Source organism: Delphinapterus leucas, chromosome 14 (genome assembly GCF_059928025.1).
Source record: "Delphinapterus leucas isolate spDelLeu-1000000601 "Yukka" chromosome 14, BTC_Dleu_Yukka2, whole genome shotgun sequence".
Taxonomy (NCBI): domain Eukaryota; kingdom Metazoa; phylum Chordata; class Mammalia; order Artiodactyla; family Monodontidae; genus Delphinapterus; species Delphinapterus leucas.
Window position 1 is genome coordinate 58,899,079 of NC_143142.1, and position 25,628 is coordinate 58,924,706.

The 25,628-nt window shown below is 41.5% G+C and overlaps 3 pseudogenes; 1 reads left to right on the forward strand and 2 right to left on the reverse strand.

The window, feature by feature from the left end:
- Positions 1-593: 593 nt before the first annotated feature.
- Positions 594-2,931, forward strand: LOC111171417 (uncharacterized protein C2orf78 pseudogene; annotated as a pseudogene).
- A 7,831-nt stretch (positions 2,932-10,762) lies between these two features.
- Positions 10,763-12,877, reverse strand: LOC111171207 (uncharacterized protein C2orf78 pseudogene; annotated as a pseudogene).
- Positions 12,878-13,666: 789 nt separating this feature from the next.
- Positions 13,667-14,776, reverse strand: LOC149747630 (uncharacterized protein C2orf78 pseudogene; annotated as a pseudogene).
- Positions 14,777-25,628: the final 10,852 nt, after the last annotated feature.

The following is a 25,628-nucleotide window of genomic DNA, read 5'->3' on the forward strand; positions in this document are numbered from 1 at the left end:
CGTAATAGTCGTACTGTTTTCTAACGGACAAAATCTGCCTATATTATAAGTTCTATTTCTCCTGCTTTCTGGCAGTATCATGCTCAGAGTAGCGTCCTGGCAAGGGAGTCAGGATACTTAGGTTGTGGAACCTGGTAAGGATACTAATGTAATGAGAGAACTTGAAAAAGTCAACCCGACCTCTCTGAGCCTCAGTTTCCTTCCTCATGAAATGACACTGTGAAAATAGAAGTTCTCTAAGGACCTCCTAGGTCTAAAATGCTTCCAGTCTAGGAAACAGCATAGAAGTCAATACTAGTGTAGGCTGAAGGGAAAGATAGGGCAGGGAGAAAGTTGCTTCCAGCCTAGAGAACAATGTCTGAACCATACCACTTGGGTCTTCTGCCCATCTGTGCCCAACATGGGAGCACAGGCAGTTAATACAGAAGAGTGTAAAACTGCTCAGTCCTTACAACAATCATAACGGTCTGATTTTTGGTTTCTCAGTAAGTATTGACATTAGAGGTGTCCTGATAGCAAGAACCTTAAGAAAATGTTGTTCCTCAAACATAGTAAGAATTTATCAATCTCCTTGATTTTTTCATTACCCTCTTGTTCTTACAGAAAATTTCCAAAATCCATCTGTACTTGGAACTCTAAATTCTCTGCAGCACTCTCTTCCTGTGGTGAGCAATGCAACTTCCCTTACAGGAAGTGTCTGCAGCTTCTCCAGAGTCTCTGCTCCTGCCGTCAGTTTGGCATCACCTACTGGTACCTCCTTCCAGACACTCATGTGTAGCGCCTACCTTCACCAACAGTCTAGCAGAACTCTGTTATCTGGAGTTACTGACCAGAGCCATATCTCCACTTCAGCTGCTTCCTATCCAGGTGTTCTTGACTGGGACATCACAGGAAGCACTGAAAAGAATTCTTCTTCACTCGTGGACTTTACTCTGGCAGTCACTGACCAGCACACAGCTGCTTCCTCCATGTTTATGGCAGCCCAGTATGATAAAACTGCAGGCACCAATAACATGGTCCCTCTATATCCATCACTTTCTGCCAGGCTTGCTCAGGGAACACCATCTCAAATTCCCAGACATGGGCACAGCCTGTCACTTCCCTACCAAGAAGGAAGTGAGGTATATTACTATAACCAAGGCACATTGGGGTCTTTACTGTATGGAGAACTTGGCTCCTGCTTGCAATCCTATGGCTCTGTGTCATACAGAGTAAGTAGGGTCTCTGTGCAACCAGAAATGGTAATGGTACTAAAGGAGATTCAGCTCACAAATATCCAACCACCAGCTTCCAGCTCTGGAATCTACTACCCTGTGTCTGCTCAACCCATCACAGAAACAAGTTTTCAAGAAATCCCTGATATTCACCAGATCCTCGCCTGCACTGATCCCCTCAGCCAAAGGAGCAGCCTGGATCTGAAAATGCTGAACTGGGAAAGAACAGCCTGAGTCTTGAGGACCTAGGGACACCTGAAAATGGGGTGGAATCTAGCAGTGGTTTTCCAGATATTACTACACTGGCGGAGGGTACTCACCTTCCCCAGCTCTTTAATTCTTTGAAAGATCTTGATCAACAGAAAGGTCCCAACGTGATCAAAGCCAAAGACAACAGAGCCACTAAGGCGAATAAGGTGCAGGAAAAGCCAAGTGTCATAAAGTTTCCCTCTGATCAAACTAGGAAGAACAACCATAAAGCCTCTGAACCAATCAGTGGTGCTCCCAAGGCCAAAATCCAGCCAAAGAATCCAGATTGCCTGTTAGGGAGAGAAGTGGTTCTATGCAATGCTGCAGTCAGTGACTGGGCTCCTGTGAACACGGCCAAGGATTCTAAAGGCAAACCTCAGAAAGCTGCATCCAGAAAGATCAGCAAAACAAAGAGCCATGGGCAGGAAAAGACCAAAAGCACCAGAGGAAGGAAGAAGGCTGAAGAGAATAAGCAGTCAGGGAATAAAGTCAAGGCAGAAGAGAAGTCAACAATTCCCCAGACAAAGCGAAAGCAACACCAAATTGAGCTTATCCAAGAGAACATTAAAAAGCCTCGAAACTCCCTAGGCATGCGCATGCTGGAACCTGTGAAAGTTTTTCATGCACTGGGGAAGAAGAATGATAAGAAAACTGGTCTCTCTTCTTTTCGGGTGTGGGAAATTCAAGCAACACTAAAGACCTCCAGCCACCCCAAGCATCCAGCCATAGCGGAATACCCCACGTGAGGGTAAGGGTTCTGAGAAAACTCAAGTCGAAGCCCAGAAACCGGAAGCAGTGCTGAAAAAGAGTGTCTCTCTCCATCCCAGTATGATCTGCTGCCTCCTGGGAAGGTCAAGTTGATAACTCTGCCTTTTTCTGCCTGGAAAAGCCTCAAGCTTGACCTGCTCATCGGCGGCCACAGTCTCTGGCCTCACATCAGCCTGCTGTTGCTGACCGTGCCCACCCTGCTTCTACTAACTCAGCTCAACCTGCTGCAGTCAGTTATTCCCAGCCAGCTCCTGCCTCTTTGCCAGGTCCTGCCAAACCAGCTCAGCCAACTGTGACCAACCCAACCCAACCAGGTTGGACCGACCATACCCAGCCTAGTGTCCCTCAGTCTGCTGCTCCTAGGCCTGCACCCTACAAAAATTCATCTTGCACTTCTCTCCAGCGGGAGTCTGTTCCCCCTGCTGTGACTAAGCACCAGTCTCCAGCCAAGTTCCAAACCCCATTTCTACTCCAAGACTTCAGCAAGTAACCAATTCCATGGAGGGAACGCAATGTTCCTGAGACAGCAATGTCAAAGCCCATCAAACAAGAGCACAGGCCAGAGCGGGAGGCCATGAAGAGGTGGGCCCAACTACAACATGAGAATGCTGCCAAATGCACCTCTTTGGTGAAACTGCAATTTTTCATTGAGAGGGAAAAAGAAATGGAAATTGCTGACCACTACATATATTTAAAATAAGAGCTGCTAGGATTGTTGGTGCCACATTGGGGACCAGCTGTTCTTCCATATATAGATAAGATAGGCATAAATTTATTTATATTGGTATACTTTAAAACTATAAAACTGAATAAAAATATAATAGAATTAATAGATGAGTAATAAACCTTTTGAATTTTGAGATGCTGCTAACTGTGGTGTGTTTTTTTCTTTTGTTTTGTTTTGTTTTTGATGGGGTTGGAATCAAAGTCTGCATGAGAAAGGAAGGACTGAAAGTTGGATGGGAGAATGAAGGAAACGTGTAAAAACTGAGGAAAGAGTTAGGAACTTGGCCCAGGGCTAGGAAGGCCAAAAGAGATTTATGGATTTATGAAAGGAAGCAGGAGTGAGGATGAAATGGCAGAAGTATAAAGCAGGGTCAGAGATCAGGGTGAAAGAACCAAATATGAGTAGAGTTGAAGATGACAGAAGGTGACTCTAGGTTTACTAGGAGAAATAGAAAAATTTTCTTGGGGAGGTTGGCCTTAAGTCTCACAACCACCAGATAGGTATTTAAGAAAACAAGAGGTTCAGGACACATCTCTGAAAGGTTTGAGTTGCCTTATTCAGGTGTGATTATAGTGGGGGGATAGTGAAATCTACCAGAGAGGTGGCTAGGGCTCAGAGTTATCCTAGGGGCAGCTGATGACAGGGGCAGAGCCAAGGGAACTGCTGCATCAGGAGGCCCACGAATAGGGCCTGGTATGTAAATTACCATGTACTCAACACCTGAGCACCAGGGCAGCTAATGCACTATTCAGTTAATCCTGGCAACGACAGGCAAGGCCAGTATTCCTGTGCCACTTCACTTAGAGAGGTGAATGTAATCATCAAAATCTAGATGGGGCAAATTACCTGGTTTCTTTAAAGATAAAATTCAAGGAGGAAAAAAAGTGAGAGAGACATGGAGGGAGAACCTAGAGATTAAACAGGACTTCAGAGACCTAACAATCAACGGCAAAGTGTGGACCTTACTTGGATCTAATTCAAAATTCTTAAAAACAATTTTTTATGACATTTAGGAGACAACTGCAAATTTGAGCACTCACTGGGTATTTATTATTAAAAATGATATTAAGGAATAAAAGTCCTATACTTTAAATATACATACCAAAAACCTACAGGTGTAATTACATGTTTTCTCAGAACTGCTTCAAGATAATATGGAATGGGGTGAAACAGGTGGGGGTATAGATAAAACATGACAGCCATCAATTGGTAAATAATAAAGCTGGATGAGTTCATGGGTATACAAGGAACACTCACAGTATTTTTATACTTTTGTATATGTTTAAAATTTGTGCTAATTGTTTAAAAACAAGGCAAAACTGTAGAAAACAGTTTGGCAGTTTCTCAAAGCTTAAACGTCCAGCTACCATATGATCCAAAAACTCTGCTACTACCTCCACTGCTCATCTAAAAGAACTGAAAGCAGGGATTTGAACAAATATTTGTACAGCAATGATCATAGCAGCATGATTCACAATACCTACAAGGTGGAAAAAACCCAAGTGTCAATCAACCGTTGAAGAAGAAACAATGGTATATACACACAATGGGATTTATGAAGCCAAAAAAGAAATGGCATTTCGTTACGTGCTATAACATGGATGAACGTTGAAAACACGATGTTTAGTGAAAGAGGCAGACACAGAAGGACAAATATTGTACATTCCACTTACACAAAGTACCTAGAATAGGCAAATTCACAGAGACAGAAAATAGAATAGAGGTTACTAAGGGCTGGTGGGAGGGAAATTGGGGTTGTTACTCTTTGATGGTTACAGAGTTTTTGTTGAGGATGATGAAAATTTTTGGTTATAGACAGTGGTGGTGGTTACACAGCACTGTGACTGTATTTAACGCCACTGAACTGCATATTTATAAATGGTTAAAATAAATATGATTTATCTATATTTTACCACATTCCAGCAAAGGAGGGAAATTGCAGCTATCAGAATTCTCTTTACTAATCAAGCGCGTTAATCCGCCTGCGTGATGACGTCATCTCGACGCGCGGTGGCGCATGCGTAGTAGAAAGAGGTCCGCGCGATGCGTGGGCTTATGCCTAGGCGCTTGTTGTTCGGGGGCCTTGTGCTGGCACCGGAGGCGCCGGGTTGGCGACTTTGGCAGTCTTGGCGTTCGGTGGGCGGCACCTTGGGGGTCACATGGCATCATGTGGCAGTGGCATCATGCCCGTGGGCGCTGGGGTCAGCGTCGCGGCTTTTCCGGACGTTCGTCGGCCAGGAGGAAGGGCGGAAAGCACATCCCGGAAAGGTAATACGCCTTGACCGCTGGGTGTTGCTGGTGGAGCTCAGAGCCCCTGGGCCTGGGCTTCGTCTCCTTTGCTCTCTCCTGTGACTGTTGCCCCCGCGTGCTGCCCTGTCCGCGCTGTGCTAGGGGGTATTGGTCGTCTCGCGGCTCAGTTCACAGTAGCTGAAAGGGACAGTGTGTGTGTTCTGTTTTCCCCCCATCGTTTTAAAAGGGAGGCTCTGGCCATTGCTCCTCGGGTAAAATGCAGAGGGACTACTTTTTAATATAGGACTGTGAGTGTTGGGGACACTTCTTAATTACCGAAATGGAATCCCCTTCAATTCCTCAAGCTGTGTCGTTTTGGCACAGAAAATGTGACTAAGATGAACTGGAACTAAGATTGAGTGAAAAAACACATGGGCAGTGTCAAATTTTCCATTGAAAACAGTTGATTTGTGTTGTCTCTAGGAATTATAAAGGGCGTACTGTTGCTTCCTAAGCGGTGTCATTTGAGAGATCTACCTCTGTACATTCAAATGATTAATTTTGAGACTTTGCTCATGTGTGCAGTAAGCCCCTTAATTCCCTAAGACCTTCCTTTTCTCCATCTCATACCCCATTAAGCCCGATTCAGTTTATCTCCTGAATTTCTTTTGCATCTATCACCTCTTCCTCAACATCCTAATACTGAACTTGCCTGTCTGTTGCAATTAGGTCCTAAGTAGTGTCCATATTTCTTGTTTCCTTCCAATCCATTCTTCACACAAGAAATCTTAAAAGCAAGTTGGAACATTGCTCATAAACTTCCTCAAAAAACATTGTTTTGAGAATAGAAAACAAACTGTTGGCCTTTAACACTCTGCGTGGTCTAGAATCCTCTCTGCTTCTCTAGCCCCATCTTGTGCCACTATTGCCCTAACTTTCTATGCTTCAGATACACTGAATTAACGTTAGTTCTAACTCATCTTACAAAAGTCAGTTCAGATATTATTTTTCACCGTGATTCCTAGCATTAAGGAATTTTATTATCAGGTTTTGTATGAGGACTAAAAGTAAATAGTGAAGTGGAAGAATTGAGTTCAAACTATTTCAGTCAACATTCATGTATTAATGATACCTTAGTAGTCAACACCAGGCTAGGTTTTATCAGGGATACAGAAGTTCTGGCCATCTTTGGTTTTAGATAACCCTTATTTATTGAGACCATTGCATTGTTTTGTTGCCTCTTATCTGTTTTCAAGATGGGAGAACAGGAACAAGGGAAGTGTAGCTTATTACAAGGCGGGGTTGAATAAGTGGAGCAGCAAAATGCAAAGCAGAAAGAAGAGGAACCTACTATAGATGGATATGATTTCCATTTTCAAGGCGCATTCATCCTATGTAGGGAGACAGCCTCACAAAAGTTTCCTAACAAAAAATATATTAATAGTTGGAAAGACTATCTGCCATTTGGACAGCAGATGCCTGGGACTCGTTTCATTGCTTTCAAAGTACCTTTAAAAAAGGTAAGCAAAACTTAATACCGTATTCTTCCAGAAATCTGAATTCACCATATAGAGCCCTGGCTCTCATCTCCGTCTTACTCCATTTTCCATTTTTATAGCAAATACTTTTTAATACCTCCTTTACTATCCAGAAATGGAATTCATAGATAAATACAACCTACTTTTGAACTTAATTTAAAATAAAAAACAATGGAATGCCTAAGTATAAATGAAGAATAAAGTAATTTATTAGAAAGTAATATGTATCTCGTATGTAAATGTTTGCGGATGACTATACTAGAAATAAAGAAATAGTCAGTTACTTGTACCATGAATGCAATAAACTATGGACTTTGATTGATAATGATGTGTTAGTGTTGGTTCACGAATTCTCACAAAGGAAGCACACTGGTATGGCATGTTGATAATGGGGAAGGCTGTGTGGTTTGATGGAGAGAGGGTATAAGTGGGAACTGTGTACATTTTGCTCAGTTTTGCTGTGAATCTCAAACTGCTCTAAAATTAGTCTACTAATTTAAAAAGAAAAGTGTGTTGCTGGCACTTGAATAACCAAACATATCAATCGAACAGAGTACATAAATAAGCCAAATACATAAAAGAATATTTAGCAGTGAAAACCATCCTTGATATAGGTAGATATTCAAGAAGTATTTATTTATGTGTCTATTTACAGGCACTCTGCTTGGAGCTGACAGTACAGCGGTAGGCAAAATTGATGTAGTCCCTGCATTCTGGGAGTTTACAGTCTGGTTAGGAGACCAAGATGAAATAAACAAACATAGAAATAAATATATAGAAGTGAGCTTATTTTCTTCCGTCTAATCTCTCTGGAAGAAAGGATCATAATACCGCTTGTAAACTGCAGAGGAAGAAACTTTACTTTGAATCTCATATGTTAGCATCACAGGGTTTGAATAAATTGATAACATAATAAAGGATTTTAAACACATGTTCTTTCGTATTTTATTTTTTCTGACAGAGTTTTGAAAAGGATCATGCTCCAGAAGAATGTTTTTCCCCCTTGGATCTTTTTTAACAGACTCCAATAACGCAATGAAGAACTTTAGCTGATTATTGACTTAACATATACTCGCCGCTATTATAAGCCAGAGGTAAATGGAACCTGTAATTGAAAATGACCTTCTTTCTGATACTGTAATAATTCATAGTAATTCAGTAGTTATCAGCTTATGCTAAGGTGAATCCTGGCCTCATTTCATGGGTTCAAAAAGGGAAGCTAGTGGTTTCCTTAAATACACATTTGTAATTGCTGTTTCAAAATGAGATTAAAGATATGAATTGAACTATAGTATTTGACAGTAGGCTCTAGATATGCTTAAGAAATTCTATAAGCTTCCATGTTCTATATTTTGAAAATGAAGTAAACTTTTAGTAAGAATAGTAGTAGCCTAAAAGGAAAGAAAGGGTATGTCCATTATGTCTTTAGCACTTATTTTAAGCAGTTGCCTGAGCATGTTTAAGCATCGGGGTAAAAGACAATTGTTCTCTAAGTTTTATGCTTTCTTTTTCTAATACCTTCTGATATAGTACAGAAACCCATATATTCTCTTGGCCCATGTAGGACATACCAGTGCAAAAGAATTATCCTTCTTCTGACCTGTTCCATGGCCTTGGGAGACAGTAACACCTAATGTTTGTTAATATTTGTATAGCAGTTTGCCATTTAGAAATTTCTTTCATTTCCATTGACTTTGTTAATCTTCACAACAATCCTTTGCTGTTGAAGTGGAAGTAGTACTGATATCTCCTACTGAGTGCTTACTCTGCACTAAGCTCAGAGGATAGGCAACTACAATTACTAATTTTACAGACGATGAAACTGACTCTTAGACAAGGAAGAATTGAAATTTCAACTCAGTTATTCCTCTTTTTTTATTGTGGTAAAATATACATAAATCATATTTATTTTAACCATTTATAAGTATGCAGTTCAGTGGCATTAAATACAGTCACAGTGTTGTGTAACTATCAACACCACAGTCTGAACCCAAAACTTTTTCTTCATCCTCAACAAAAACTCTGTAACCATCAAATAGTAACAACCCAATCATCCCACCCACCAGCTCTTAGAAACCTCTATTCTATTTTCTGTCTCTATGAATTTGCCTATTCTAGGTACCTCATGTAAGTGGAATCTACAATATTTATGTTTCTATGTCTGGCTTATTTCACTAAACCTAGTGTTTTCAAGGTGCATCCATGTTATAGCATGTAATAAAATGCCATTCCTTTTTTGGCTTAATAAATCCCACTGTGTGTATATACCATATTTTGTTATTCATCAGTTGATTGACACTTGGGTTGTTTCCGCCTTGTAGCTATTGTGAATCATGCTGCTATGATCATTGCTGTACAAATATTTACTCAAAAACCTGCTTTCAGTTCTTTCAGATGTGCAGTGTAGGTAGTAGCAGAGTTGTTGAATCATATGGTAGCTGTACGTTTAACTTTTGAGAAACTGCCAAACTGTTTTCTGCAGTTTCGTCTTGTTTTTAAACAATTATCACAAATTTTAAACATATACAAAAGTATACAAAATACTGTGAGTGTTCCTTGTATACCCATGAACTCATCCAGCTTTAATATTTACCAACTGATGGCTGTCATGTTTTATCTATACCCCCACCTGTTTCACCCCATTCCATATTATCTTGAAGCAGCTCCGAGACAACATGTAATTACACCTATACGTTTTTATTTAATTAATTTATTTACTTTTTTGGCTGTGTTAGGTCTTCTTTTCTGTGCGAGGGCTTTCTCTAGTGGCGGTAAACAGGGACCACTCCTCATCGCAGTGTACGGGCCTCTCACAATCGCGGCCTCTCTTGTTGTGGATCACAGGCTCCAGACGTGCAGGCTCAGTAGTTGTGGCTCACGGGCCTAGTTGCTCCGCGGCATGTGGGGTCTTCCCAGACCAGGTCTCAAACCTGTTTCCCCTGCACTTGCAGGCAGATTCTCAACCACTGCGCCACCAGGGAAGCCCCAGCTATATATTTTTGGTATGTATATTTAAAATATAGGACTTCTATTCCTTAAGATCATTTTTTAATAGTAAATACCCAGTGAGTGCTCAAATTTGCAGTTGTCTCCTAAATGTCATAAAAAATTGTTTTTAAGAATTATCAATTAGATCCAAATAAGATCCATACTTTGCCGTTGATAGTTAGGTCTCTGAAGTCTTATTTAATCTCTAGGTTCTCCCTCCATGTCTCTCTCACGATTTTTTTCTCCTTGAATTTCATTTTTAAAGAAACCAGGTAATTTGCGCCATCTAGATTTTGATGATTATATTCACCTCTCTAAGTGAAGTGGCACAGGAATACTGGCCTTGCCTGTCGTTGCCAGGATTAACTGAGTAGTGCATTAGCTGCCCTAGTGCTCAGGTGTTGAGTACATGGTGATTTACATACCAGGCCCTGTTCGTGACCTCCTGATGCAGCAGCTCCCTTGGCTCTGCCCCTGTCGTCAGCTGCCCCTAGGATAACTCTGAGCCCTAGCCACCTCTCTGGTAGATTTCACTATCCCCCCACTATAATCACACCTGAATAAGGCAACTCAAATCTTTCAGAGATGTGTCCTGAACCTCTTGTTTTCTTAAATACCTATCTGGTGGTTGTGAGACTTAAGGCCAACCTCCCCAAGAGCCCTTTTCTATTTCTCCTAGTAAACCTAGAGTCACCTTCTGTCATCTTCAACTCTACTCAAATATGGTTTTTTCAACCCTGACCTCTGACCCTGCTTTATACTTCTGCAATTTCATCCTCACTCCTGCTTCCTTTCATAAATCCATAAATCTCTTTTGGCCTTCCTAGACCTGGGCCATGTTCCTTCCTCTTTCCTCAGTTTTTACCCGTTTCCTTCATTCTCCCATCCAACTTTCAGTCCTTCCTTTCTCATGCAGACTTTGATTCCAACCCCATCAAAAACAAAACAAAACAACAACAAAAAAAAAACATGCCACAGTTAGCAGTATCTCAAAATTCAAAAGAATTATTACTCATCTATTAATTCTATTACATTTATTTATTCAGTTTTATTGTTTTAAAATATACCAATATAAATACATTTATACCTATCTTATATACATATGGAAAAACAGCTGGTCCCCAAGGTGGCACCAACAATCCTAGCAGCTGTTACTTTAAATATACGTAGTAGTCAGCAATTTCCATTTCTTTTTCCCTCTCAATGAAAAATTGCAGTTTCACCAAAGAGGTGTATTTGGCAGCATTCTCACGTTGTTGTTGGGCCCGCCTCTTCATGGCCTCCCGCTCTGGCCTCTGCTCTTGTTCGATGGGCTTTGACATTGCTGTCTCAGGAACATTGTGTTCCCTCCATGGAATTGGCTGCTTGCTGAAGTCTTGGAGTAGAAATGGGATTTGGAGCTTGGCTGGAGACTGGTGCTTAGTCACAGCAGGGGGAACAGGCTCCCGCTGGAGAGAAGTGCAAGATGAATTTTTGTAGGGTGCAGGCCTAGGAGCAGCAGACTGAGGGACACTAGGTTGGGTATGGTCGGTCCAACCCGGTTGGGTTGGGTTGGTCACAGTTGGCTGAGCTGATTTGGCAGGACCTGGCAAAGAGGCAGGAGCTGGCTGGGAATAACTGACTGCAACAGGTTGAGCTGAGTTAGTAGAAGCAGGGTGGGCACGGTCAGCAACAGTAGGCTGATGTGAGGCCAGAGACTGTGGCCTCTGAGGAGCAGGTCGAGCTTGAGGCATTTCCCAGGCAGAAAAAGGCTGAGGTATCAACTTTGACCTTCCCAGGAGGCAGCAGCTCATACTGGGATGGAGATGGACACTCTTTTTCAGCACTGCTGTCTGGTTTCTGGGTTTTGACTTGAGTTTTCTCAGGACCCTTACCCTCACGTGGGATATTCCACAATGGGTGGATAGCTGTGGGTGGCTAGGGGTGTTTAGGGTTGCTTGAATTTCCCAAGACCTGACAGGATGAGAGCCCAGTTCTCTTATCATTCTTCTTCCACAGTGCATGTAAAACCTTCACAGACTCCAGCATGTGCATGTCTAGGGAGGTTCGAGGCTTTTTAAAGCTCTCTTGGATAAGCTCAATTTGGTGTTGCTTTCGCTTCGTCTGGGGAATTGTTGACTCCTCTTCTGCCTTGACTTTTTTTCCTGACTGCTTATTCTCTTCTACCTTGTTTCTTCCTCTGGTCCTTTTGGTATTTTCCTGCCCATGGCTCTTCGTTTTGCTGATCTTTCCGGATGCAGCTTTCTGAGGTTTGCCTTTCGAATCCTTCGTCGTGTTCACAGGAGCTCTGTCACTGACTGCAGCATTGCATAGAGCCACTTCTCTCCCTAACAGGCAATCTGGATTCTTTGGCTGGATTTTGGCCTTGGGAGCACCACTGATAGGCTCAGAGGCTTTACGTTTTTTCTTCCTGGGTTGATCAGAGGGAACCTTTATGACACTTGGCTTTTCCTGCACCTGATTCACCTTAATGGCTCTGTTGTCTTTGGCTTTGATCATGTTGGGACCTTTGGATTGATCAAGATCCTTCAAAGAATTAAAGAGCTGGGGACGGTGAATATCCTCCACCAATGTAGTAATGTCTGCAAAACCACTGCTAGATTCCACCCCATTTTCAGGTGTCCCTAGGTCCTCAAGACTCAGGCTGTTCTTTCCCAGATCAGCACTTTCAGAACCAAGCTGCTCTTCTTGGCTAAGGGGATTAGTGCAGGCCAGCAGCTGGTGAATATCAGGGATTTCTAAAGGGAGTAGTGGAGGGTCTTTGTTTTCTCTTGGGATTGGTAGGCATCCAGAGGCTTTGAAAGCTTGGTTTTTAATATCCTCCAAGTTCGTACTCTCTATTTGTCCCTGGATTGGAGCTGGAGGCAGGGCCAGGAGACTACTGGCACTCTGGACTGGAGCTGTCCCTGAAATGTCCCCAAGTTCAGGTGGTGGGTTACTCTCAAGTATCTGAATATTTCTGCTCCTGCAGGACTTGGGGAGTTCTTGAGTTTGTGTCACACAAAATGTCTGGCTTGGAGGCAGCAATCCCAGGGAGTTTTTCATCACCAGGGAAGTCTCCATCCCTACAAAGGAATCAAGGTGGAAGACAGTCACTGGTAAGTGAGATGCTCCCTCTAAACACCAACACAGCAATCATGTACCTTTCAAGGTTCATGATTGCTGTGCTGATGTTTTGGGGGAAGATGGACAAGGCATTTCTACTAACTCTTCTTAAGGATCATGGACAGTGCCCTATGCTACAAGATAAGCGGTGACTGTTGTAATTCTTAGTGGTGATCATTTCATGTCACTGATTCTTGGCTTTCTTTGTACTTCATAGGATTGTTATGAGTCAAAGAAAAAATGAGTCTTAATTTTAAAAAATGAAATGTTTTACAAAGACCGGGATTCTCATATGGAGTCCTTTCAATTCTCTCCACTTTCCTGAGAGGCTAAGAACTCTTCACACCATGAACTAGGAGAGGGAGTAGAGCCCTTCATGATGAAATGTATAAACAAAGGCATAGTCTTAGCCTGCTTCCTCTGGGCAGGATCTCGGACCACAAGGTCTTAAATCCTGGTATAAATTAAGGGAGTGAATAACGAGAGTTCTGAAACACCTTCCAAAGAGACTCTAGAAGTAGATCAGGGGAGGGAGTGATACAGTGTGGTAGTACAGGGGGAATGATCGGCTACAGCAGTGAAAAATGTGGTACCTATTTGTATGCACTCAAGGTTCTTGTACATGTAGCATAGATGACCTTCAGAGTGTCCCTCCCACTTTCCCACCTGAATTAGGTGTTCTTCTTTTAAAATTTATGTATTTATTTTTTGAACTTATTTATTTTCTGTTTGTATTTTTTTGGTGGCACTGGGTCTTCATTGCTGTGCATGGGCTTTCTCTAGTTGCAGCTAGTGGGGGATACTCTTGGGTGCAGTGTGCAGGCTTCTCATTGTGGTGGCTTCTCTTACTGTGGAGCACAGGCTGTAGGCACATTGGCTTCAGTAGTTGTGGCTCACGGGCTCTAGAATGCAGGCTTCATAGTTGTGGCACATGAGCTTAGTTGCTCCACGGCATGAGTTATCTTCGCAGAGCAGGGTTCTAACCCGTGTCCTCTGCATTGTCAGGTGGATTCTTAACCACTGTGCCACCAGGGAAGCCCTAGGTGTTCTTATATAGAGTCTAAAACCAGAGAGCCCTGAGCGAAGGTAGTGGTTATTAAAGGCACAGGATCTAAATTCTACCTGTCTATACATCACTTCCCAGCGGCAGATTTGTCCCCATTTTGGAATGCTGTCCTCATTGTTCAACTTTCTTGCTGTTTGTACTCACTTTAAAAACTTGTTTCTGTGATGGGTTGAGCAGACACAGGGTAGTAGATTCCAGAGCTGGAAGCTGGTGGTTGGATATTTGTGGGCTGAATCTCCTTTAGTACCATTACCATTTTTGGTTGCACAGAGGCCCTACTTCCTGTGTATGACACCGAGCCATAGGATTGCAAGCAGAAGCCACGTTCTCCACACAGTAAAGACCCCAATGTGCCTTGGTTATAGTAATATACCTGCCTTCCTTCCTGGTAGGGAAGTGACAGGCTGTGCCCATGTCTGGGAATTTGAGATGGTGTTCCCTGAGCAAGCCTGGCAGAAAGTGATGGATATAGAGGGACCATGTTATTGGTGCCTGCAGTTTTATCATACTGGGCTGCCATAAACATGGAGGAAGCAGCTGTGTGCTGGTCAGTGACTGCCAGAGTAAAGTCTCCGAGTGAAGAAAAATTCTTTTCAGTGCTTCCTGTGATGTCCCAGTCAAGAACAACTGGATAAGAAGCTGCTGAAGTGGAGATATGGCTCTGGTCAGTAACTCCAGATAACAGAGTTGTGCTAGACTGTTGGTGAAGGTAGGCACTACACATGAGTGTCTGGAAGGAGGTACCAGTAGGCGATGCCGAACTGACGGCAGGAGCAGAGACTCTGGAGAAGTTGCAGACACTTCCTGTAAGGGAAGTTGCATTGCTCACCACAGGAAGAGAGTGCTGCAGAGAATTTAGAGTTCCAAGTACAGATGGATTTTGAAAATTTTCTGTAAGAACAAGAGGGTAATGAAAAAATCAGGGAGATTGATAAATTCTCACTATGTTTGAGGAACAACATTTTCTTAAGGTTCTTGCTATCAGGACACCTCTAATGTCAATACTTACTGAGAAACCAAAAATCAGACCGTTATGATTGTTGTAAGGACTGAGCAGTTTTACACTCTTCTTCTGTATTATACACTCTTCTGTATTAACTGCCTGTGCTCCCATGTTGGGCACAGATGGGCAGAAGACCCAAGTGGTATGGTTCAGACATTGTTCTCTAGGCTGGAAGCAACCTTCTCCCTGCCCTATCTTTCCCTTCAGCCTACACTAGTATTGACTTCTATGCTGTTTCCTAGACTGGAAGCATTTTAGACCTAGGAGGTCCTTAGAGAACTTCTATTTTCACAGTGTCATTTCATGAGGAAGGAAACTGAGGCTCAGAGAGGTCGGGTTGACTTGTTCAAGTTCTCTCATTATGTTAGTATCCTTACCAGGTTTAAGAACCTAAGTATCCTGACTTCCTTGCCAGGATGCTACTCTGAGCATGATACTGCCAGAAAGCAGGAGAAATAGAACTTATAATATAGGCATTTTTTTTGTCCGTTAGAAAACAGTACGGCTATTACCATTGTAATCTTCAGTGTCTCACTTTGCTTGTGCAGTTCCCATGCTATTACCTAGAGTTCACACATACCTCAGTCCAACTGGTAAATCTAGAGTCATTTTTACACTCTTCAAGCCTGGTTTCTCATCCTACCTCAAAATGATTACCTGAAAGTGAATTTCTTAAGTGCTATTGGAAAGAAACATGTTATCTGCTTACTTCAGATTACTCATCGGTCAAGTGGTTATAACACCACCACCAATAAAAATAGCAGTAATAATTAATACATGAATAAACTAATATAATGTGTATGATTTATATGGAGGAAGATACAATAAGTTCTAGAAAGACACAGAAAAATCATGAAAAACATATTATGTAATGAAAAAGAAATACATAGTTATGTGAAAACTAGGGTATGTGGCAAGTATCAAAGCATAATGAGTTTACTAACAAATGACATTCTGTACCATACATGCAATATTATGAAAGTGAATTTTGCCCACTGTATTTTAGTGAATACTATTAACCAAAAAACACGATAGAAGGTGATTTTGAATGAATTCCTAGCTAATACATACAGACAGAGAAGATATATCAGTAAAAAGGCATAAAAAGCAACAAAATTCAATCAATCTGAATGTATAGGTAGCCACAATATATGCAGACAAGTATTTCAATAAAAACTGGTACAAAGCAGACAGCAAAATAATGAGTGTAAAATAATTTCATTATTGTGCTCATTCATATTTTTACCCAGCAAGTAACAGGTATTAAGCCTGGTAGAAATATATATTTCAAAGAATAGAAATATATAGTAAGCAGAAAGATAGCTTCAAAAGTATCAAGAAGGTTTTTGTATTTGTCCTAGAACTTAGATTATAATCTTCTTCAACATCCAAGTAGATGACATCCCAAAACCTAAAAAAAACCATCATCACTGGAATCCAATTGAAAAAGATTTTCTAATGTAAGAACATCGAAAGGACTCCACAGTATTGTTCTAGATAAATATGGAATTTATTTTTGGCCACACCACGTGGTCCTGGCAGTTAAAGCACTGAGTCCTAACCACTGGACAACCATCGAATTCCCTCAATGTGGAATTAGAGATGTGGTGCTTGACTTTTTCTTTTTCTCCTTAGCTAGCTAAAATCTAACAACGAACCATGGCTGTTGATCAATGTACTCTCTGGGTTAGGAAGGAAAGAACTGTAAAGATGAAAACAACCTTGCCTTAGAACCTGCATATCACAGAAAGGAAATAGTCCTTCTGATAAAATTTCGAAGATACCATTTAAAATTTTTAATTGGTAAAACGTCTACATAGTTAAAAATTAGAAAGAATAAAACATTGAAAAGCAGACCATAGATAACCACTTTGTTTTCTTGTATATAGGAAGCATCATTTCTAGGACATATTTCTAAAATGTTTATATTCAAAACTGTCAAGAGCCAACTGTATTCAGAGAGGCAATAAAAGAAAAAAAACTGAGTATGACTTTTCTGGTAAGCTGCCTTTCCTGGTGATACCCTGTTCTGTCCTTACTTTCCTCTTAGTCTGTGAAAATAAGGATTTCCTACAATCAAATTTGTTTTGCCCTGATATGAGCAGAATTCACTCTATGCTGTTTCTGCTTTAATTTAAAATCTTTGGTTCCCATCAACATTCCATTGCAAGCTACATTTTTCTTGAGAGCTCCTCTTTGCTTTCACTCTTCATTCTTATATTTTTTCCTATCTCTTTGTTCCTGTTGGCCTGTGCTGATGAAAACAATCCTAAACTTCCTTACGTTTGACTCTGTGCCTCCCTATAGCCCAGTACTCTCCATCCTCTCTCCCTATTTTCTCTTTTCCACTAGTCAAAATATTAGTGGTGGCAGACAATTAGAGATGAAACATCTTGCTGTATATTGCTAGTTTTCTATGTCACCTGGCTTTTCTGTGTTTCTGTTGAAACACTCTTGAGAAGTCTCTGATTTCATTTTCTACATGGGTACCCTTTATGGCTCAATATTAGAAAAGAAAGGGATCAGAGTGATCAACCAATGTAGTATCCTAATGTAACAGATAAGGAATATATCAGGCTTTGTGAGAGAGTCAATGATTTGTCCAAAGTCACGCAGATAGTAAATGCCAAAGTCAAAACTGAAATTAGGTCTCCAGACTTCTAGTTCAATACTTTCTCTCATTATTCCATGTTATTTTGAATATACTAGTAAATTTAGGGGCAAAATAAATCTAACAAAAACCTTTAAAAAGTTTCTTTTCTTACCTGGCCTGGTCAGAGAAGAAGAGAAAACATCAACTGCAGATACAAGGGATGAGGAGACAACACCAGAGGATGTCTGAGTGGCTGCAGCTGAATGGCGCATGTGTCCAGTACAAAGGCCACTGGTTACTGCTCAGTGGTCACTGGTCACTTGTGATGATGTAGGAGAATGATGTCACAAAGCAGGCAGTTTAAAGGTATGAGATAGCCAATAGGGAGGTCCGATCCCCAACAGGAAGGCGGGCTTGGGTGGAGAGAGTGTAGGAGAGCTAAAACAACACCTAAATTTCTGAGCTCTCGGGAGGAAATCCTAGAAGACAGATTTACCTCCCCCAGGCTCTTACATTAGGGAAATCATTGCATCATTTCTTACAGACGTTCATTAAAATAATTTACTAACAGTTACCTATATCCTACAGAGTATTATATTTTACGTATCATATACTTAGAGCTATATATATCTTATTTAATTAATATCCTTGGGAAGGCAAGAGCCATCTAGTTTGAACTATTACAGTTGTTCTGAAATCATATCTCTCTAATTAGTGAACTTATAGCAGCTTTTAAGGAGCAAAAGTTGGGATTAAGAAGCTCTCTTTGTAACTTGGTTAAAGCTTAGGGTGAAGTTTGTTGAGTGTACCTTGTGGAGAGTGTTGTGGTGTAAGGCTCTTCTCTTTTAGTTTCGTCTCCTTGACTCCTACCTTCCTTGGGCTGGGCCAGGCTCGGCCAAGTTGGACTTGCGTCTTACATTTCTCTTCTGCTTTCTTTTTTTTTTTTTTCCATTATGAGCATTGTTTCCAGGACAAGCCTTGATCTTGCATTCTTACCCTCATGGATGTTACTTCCTGTCAACTTCCAGCAGCAGGAGTCTTCTTTTCAGTGCTTGATGCTTCATAAAATAGACTCTGCCTGTTGGACACAAATACCAGAGAGCTAGGAGACAGAGCTGGTTGCAAACCTTTCCTCTTCCAGCCTTTGGTTGCAATTGTTTTCCCCATAATTTGCTACCTCTAGTTCCTTGGGCCACACAGGTATCCTGCCATCCAGCTCTTTTATATGTGAGAAACATTCTGAATACTGTCCCTTTTTCTTTGCACAGAAGTATATACAGTGTGGCAGTTACTGTAATCTCCTCCTCCCCCTTGCAAACAGCCACTCTAGAATCTTGGACCTCTAGGATTCTCTGTCTTGCATGCTTCGGTATAAGGCCTAGCAAAATGAAGAGGACAATAATTAGAGAAGGAAGAGGACATTTCGTGGAGAACTGGGAGCAGATAAGGTGAAAGGGCACAGAAGAAAAGTGATTCATGTAGATTTTTTGGTTTCTGTGGGAAACAAGTTGACACACTTTGGCCTCATTTTGTATTACCAGAACAGACAGTCATAGATATAAGTAGCTCGATAGTGCAGCAACTGCCATGAATTCTGTACACTAAAAGGAACAGTCTTACATATATTTCTCATTTTGTTTTATGTCATATTACCATATTAATAGCATTCACTGGTATGTTTGTAGAATACAAATTTTTTAAATGCTCTGGTTTTGTCTACATGGTTATTTCCTTGTCATATTTTTAAGGGCTCCAACATTGTAAGACATATTGCATGTTTTTGTCTTGATGATTATTTTTCTTGAAGCATCATGAACTAACTTGACCTGTTGGATTTTGTGGAGAAACTTTAAAAAGAGTCTGTGAAAAAGGCATTGTGGTGAGTCACATTATGCACCCAAGTGTAAGGAGCAGATATCTGCCATCAGCCCAACTTGGCCTGGGTTGCCTCTGTTTTAGTTCCTGTGGTTAGTGCTTTGCTCCCTAACCACTCTTGTGACTGTGATAATGTGAGTAAGGGCTGAGTTGCTAATGATTTATATGTGAGGTAAGCTGGTTTGAGGGAGGACATCTATGGATCTAGTCATTTTCTTGGTGGTAAGCTTTCAGGGAGGGGTGCAAAGATTGATCTTTCTGGGGATTTTCTAGTACCAGGAAGATATCCCATAGATGAGACCTCCAAAGACACACATTTAATTTTTAGGCCTGTTTTTCCTATTATGCGATATGAGTTTTTTCACTGACGGGGATGATGCTTATGTGAGAAGAAATTGTGAAAGGTGTTGTAGTATAAAGATGTGGCTTACGCTTTTAAGTGTTTTTCAAGGTTTTTCCCCTAAGCTTCCCTCTTCAGATAGCCTACTTACATGGTACTAGTATGTGATGTGAGGCTAACAACTTAATAATACCTGCAAGCCAGACCAGTGTCTCTTTTCTCTATATTTCCATGGAAATCACGGGACCCATAGCTACTGCAGGTTAGGGTACATGGTGTGAGATTGGGGGAAATGTGGTAAGACACATTTTGGTATCAGTAAAATGTTTACATATTAAAATATTCTGTTCCAACATACAATTCTATTTAGGCAAATCCTTAGTTAGGCTTTTCCTGGTTCCGAGCCTATGTAACTTATTTTCTCTCCCTAGTTCCAGCCATTTAACTTTAGCTTGCAGGCTCAGCATCATCTTAACCTCTAAAAGAGTCTTACATGTAGGAGGAAGAAACTAAAGAGCTCTATTTCAACACTTAGGAACATGAGGCCCTACCCTGACCTAAACCTTTATTCTTACAGTTAGGGTATTGTCTTGTCCCATATACCCACTTCCTGCATTTTGAACCCATCAGGTTAACTGAGACATGTCTTGGTGTAACATCCCCATTTCATCTATCTCTGAGGCTCTCCTTTATTCTTCCCTTTGTCACATTGTGATTTAATTAAATACTGGAATCCTTCAAACCCTTGCATGATACCGGAGGCCGTATGAGATACTGGTAGATTTTGTCAGTGTCAAATACTTAGCTGTCTGATTCTCCAAATATCCCTTGCTCCAAAATTCCCCCCTCCCAGCATACTACATACCCATTGAGGCATTGTTTCATCTCACGTTGGACCCACTCCCATCCAGAGACCTACTCTTTGTTAGTTCCCATACTTTCTGGAAATCCCGTTATGGCCAGGTCTGGATTTTTTTGTGTTCCCACCCAAAGCCTGTATCTTTTAGCAAGCTGGAACTATAAGACCTACATAGATTTTCTAGTTTCTGATAGATTTATGTCACAGTTTGTACATTGTCATGTCTATAGATATTTGTATCATTTGTACTTTTTGGCCATTATATGCCTATTGGATGTTTTTCATAAATTGCAAAAGAATATTTTATGATTTAGCACCAAATTGTATGTGCCAAATTTTATGCTTGTAAACTATGTTGTGCTCACTTGTATCTGTTCTTTATACAAATAGTAATTTACTACTATTGTCCCATTTATAATTATGTGGAAGTTTTCAGAATTGTAAATAAATGCTTGTGGATTGAAACTTGGTTAGACTATGACTTTCCCAGATACGTTAAATCTAGTGATCTATTTACTCATTCATTCAATAATTCTGACCTTGCCGACTTAGTTGGCCAGCTCAAATGGTTGTGAAGATTATTAACAGTGTATTTAAGGTACTTTCAGAAATTAGAAATTGAGACAGGAGAAGATGCTGGAAGAGTAGGATGAGGAGATCACCTTTCTCCACACAGATACATCAGAAATACATCTACACCTGGAACTGCTCCTATAGAACACCCACTGAACACTGGCATAAGACCTCAGACCTCCCAAACGGTAAGAAACTCCCCCACGTACCTGGGTAGGGCAAAAGAAAAAAGAAAAAACTGAAACAAAAGAATAGGGACAGGACCTGCACCAGTGGGAGGGAGCTGTGAAGGAGGAAAGGTTTCCACATGCTAGAAGCCCCTTCGCGGGTGGAGACTGCTGGCGGCTGATGGGGGAAGCTTCAGAGCCATGGAGGAGAGTGCAGCCACCAGGGTGCGGAGGGTAAAGTGGAGAGATTCCCGCACAGAGGATCGGTGCTGACCAGCACTCACCAGCCCTATAGGTTTGTCTGCTCACCCTCCATGACTGACGTGGGCTAGGAGATGTGGCTTGGGCTTCGGAGCTTACACCCCAGGGAGAGCACTGGGGTTGGTGGTGTGAACACAGCATGAAGGGGTTAGTGAGCCAGGGATAGCCAGGAGGGAGTCCAGGAAAACTCTGCAGCAGCTGAAGAGACAAGAGACTTATTCTTGCCTCTTTGTTTCCTGGTGTGCTATAAGAGGGGATTAAGGGCTTCCCTTGTGGCACAGTGGCTGGGAGCCTACCTGCCAATGTGGGGGATGCAACTTCATGCCCCGGTCTGGGAAGATACCACGTGCCATGGAGCGACTGGACCCATGAGCCATGGCCGCTAAGCCTGCGTGTCCGGAGCCTGTGCTCCCCAACGGGAGAGGCCACAGCAGTGAGAGGCCTGTTTACTGCAAAAAAAAAAAAAAGAGGGGATTAAGGGTACCGTTTAAAGGAGCTCCAGAGACAGGCATAAGCCGCGGCTATCAGTGCAGTCCCCAGAGATGGGCATTAGACACTAAGGCTTCTGCTGCAGCCACCAGGAAGCCTGTGTGTAAGCACAGGTCACTATCCCCACCTCCCCTCCCGGGAGCTTCTGCAGCCCGCCACTGCAAAGGTCCCGTGATCCAGGGACAACTTCCCTGGGAGAACGCACGGTGCACCTCTGGCTGGTGTAACGTCACGCCGGCCTCTGCCACTGCATGCTCATGCCACATCCATACCCCTCCCTACCCCCGGCCTGAGTGAGCCAGATCCCCTGAATCAGCAGCTCCTTTAACCCCGTCCTGTCTGAGCGAAGAACAAATGCCCTCAGGCGACCTACACACAGAGGCAGGGCCAAATCCAAAGCTGAACCCAGGGAGCTGTGCAAAGAAGAGAAAGGAAAATTTCTCCCAGCAGCCTCAGAAGCAGCGGATTAACACTCCACAATCAACTTGATGTACCCTGCATCTGTGGAGTAACTGAATAGACAACGAATCATTCCAAATTGAGGAGGTGGACTTTTGGAGCAATATACATTATTTTTTCCCTTTTCCTCTTTTTGTGAGTGTGTATGTGTATGCTTCTGTTTGAAATTTTGTCTGTATAGCTTTGCTTTCACCATCTGTCCTAGGGCTCTGTCCGTCTGTCTTTCTTTTTTTTAATTTTTAAAATTGCTCTCTTAAAAATTATTCTTTATTTTAATAAATTTATTTTATCTTACTTTATTTTATTTTATCCTCTTTCATTCTTTCTAATTTTTCTCCCTTGTATTCTGAGCCATGTGGAGGATAGTGCTCCAGCCAGGCATCAGTGCTGTGCCATTGAGGTGGGAGAGCCAACTTCAGGACACGGGTCAACAAGAGACCTCCCAGCTCCACGTAATATCAAACGATGAAAATCTCCCAGAGATCTGCATCTCAACACCAACACCCAGCTTCACCCAACGACCAGCAAGCTACAGTGCTAGACACCCAATGCCAAACAACTAGCAAGTCAGGAACACAGTTCATCCATTAGCACAGAGGCTACCTAAAATCATAATAAGGCCACAGACACCCCCAAACACACCACAAGACATGGACCTGGCCACCAGAAAGAAAAGATCCAGCCTCATCCACCAGAACACAGGCACTAGTCCCCTCAACCAGGAAACCTACATAACCCACTGAACCAACCTTAGCCACCAGGGACAGACACCAAAAACAACAGGAACTACGAACCTGCAGCCTGTGAAAAGGAGACCTCAAACACAGTAAGATAAGCAAAATGACAGAAAAACACACAGCAGATGAAGGAGCAAGATAAAAATGCACCAGACCTAACAAATGAAGAGGAAAGAGGCAGTCTACCTGAAAAAGAATTCAGAATAATGATAGTAAATATGATCCATAACCTTGGAAATAGAATAGAGAAAATGCAAGAAATATTTACCAAGCACCTAGAAGAACTAAAGAGGAAACAAGCAATGATGAACAAGACAATAAATGAAATTGAAAATACTCTAGATGGGATCAATAGCAGAATAACTGAGGCAGAAGAACGGATAAGTGACCTGGAATATAAAATCGTGGAAATAAATACTGCAGAGCAGAATAAAGAAAAAAGAATGAAAAGAACTGAGGACAGTCTCAGAGACCTCTGGGACAACATTAAATGCACCAACATTCGAATTATAGGGGTTCCAGAAGAAGAAGAGAAAAAGAAAGGGACTGAGAAAATATTTGAAGAGATTATAGTTGAAAACTTCCCTAATATGGGAAAGGAAATAGTTAATCAAGTCCAGGAAGCACAGAGAGTCTCATACAGGATAAATACAAGGAGAAATATGCCAAGACACATATTAATCAAACTGTCAAAAATTAAATACAAAGGAAACATATTAAAAGCAGCAAGGGAAAAGCAACAAATAACAAACAGGGGAATCCCCATAAGGTTAACAGCTGATCTTTCAGTTGAAACTCTGCAAACCAGAAGGGAGTGGCAGGAAATATTTAAAGTGATGAAGGAGAAAAACCTACAACCAAGATTGCTCTACCCAGCAAGGATCTCATTCAGATTTGATGAAGAAATTAAAACCTTTACAGACAAGCAAAAGGTGAGAGAGATCAGCACCACCAAACCAGCTTTATAACAAATGCTAAAGGAACTTCTCTAGGCAAGAAACACAAGAGAAGGAAAAGACCTACAATAATAAACCCAAAACAATTAAGAAAATGGGAATAGGAACATGCATATCAATAATTACCTTAAATGTAAATGGATTAAATGCTCCCACCAAAAGCCACAGACTGGCTGAATGGATACAAACACAAGATCCATATATATGCTGTCAACAAAAGACCCATTTCAGACCTAGAAACACATACAGGTTGAAAGTGAGGGTATAGAAAAAGATATTCCATGCAAATGGAAATCAGAAGAAAGTTGGAGTAGCAATTCTCATATCAGACAAAGTAGACTTTAAAATAAAGACTATTAGAAGAGACAAAGAAGGACACTACATAATGATCAAGAGATCGATCCAAGAAGAAGATACAACAATTGTAAAAATTTATGCACCCAACATAGGAGCACCTCAATACATAAGGCAAATACTAATAGCCATAAAAGGGGAAATTGACAAAAATACCTAGAAACAAATGACAATGGAGACATGACGACCGAAAACCTATGGGACGCAGCAAAAGCAGTTCTAGGAGGGAAGTTTATAGCAGTACAATCCTACCTGAAGAAACAGGAAACATCTCAAATTAACAACATTACCTTGCACCTAAAGCAATTAGAGAAAGAAGAACAAAAAAAAACCCAAAGTTAGCAGAAGGAAAGAAATCACAAAGATCAGATCAGAAATAAATGAAAAAGAAATGAAAGAAATGATAGCAAAGATGAATAAAACTAAAAGCTGGTACTTTGAGAAGATAAACCAAATTGATAAACCATTAGCCAGACTTATCAAGAAAAAAAGGGAGAAGACTCAAATCAATAGAATTAGAAATGAAAAAGAAGTAACAACTGACACTGCAGAAATTCAAAGGATCATGAGAGATTACTACAAGCAGCTCTATGCCAATAAAATGGACAACATGTAAGAAACGGACAAATTCTTAGAAATGTACAACCTGCCAAGACTGAACCAGGAAGAAATAGAAAATATGAACAGACCAATCACAAGCACTAAAATTGAAACTGTGATTAAAAATCTTCCAACAGGGCTTCCCTGGTGGTGCTGTGGTTGAGAGTCCGCCTGCTGATGCAAGGGACAAGGGTTCTTGTCCCTGTATGGAAGGATCCCGCATGCCATGGAGCGGCTGGGCCCATGAGCCATGGCCACTGGGCCTGCGTGTCCGGAGCCTGTGCTGCGCAATGGGAGAGGTCACAGCAGTGAGAGACCCGCATACCACAAAAAAAAAATCTTCCAACAATCAAAAGCCCAGGACCAGATGGCTTCACAGGTGAATTCTATCAAACACTTAGAGAAGAGCTAACACCTATTCTTCTCAAACTCTTCCAAAATATAGCAGAGGGGGGAACACTCCCAAACTCATTCTACG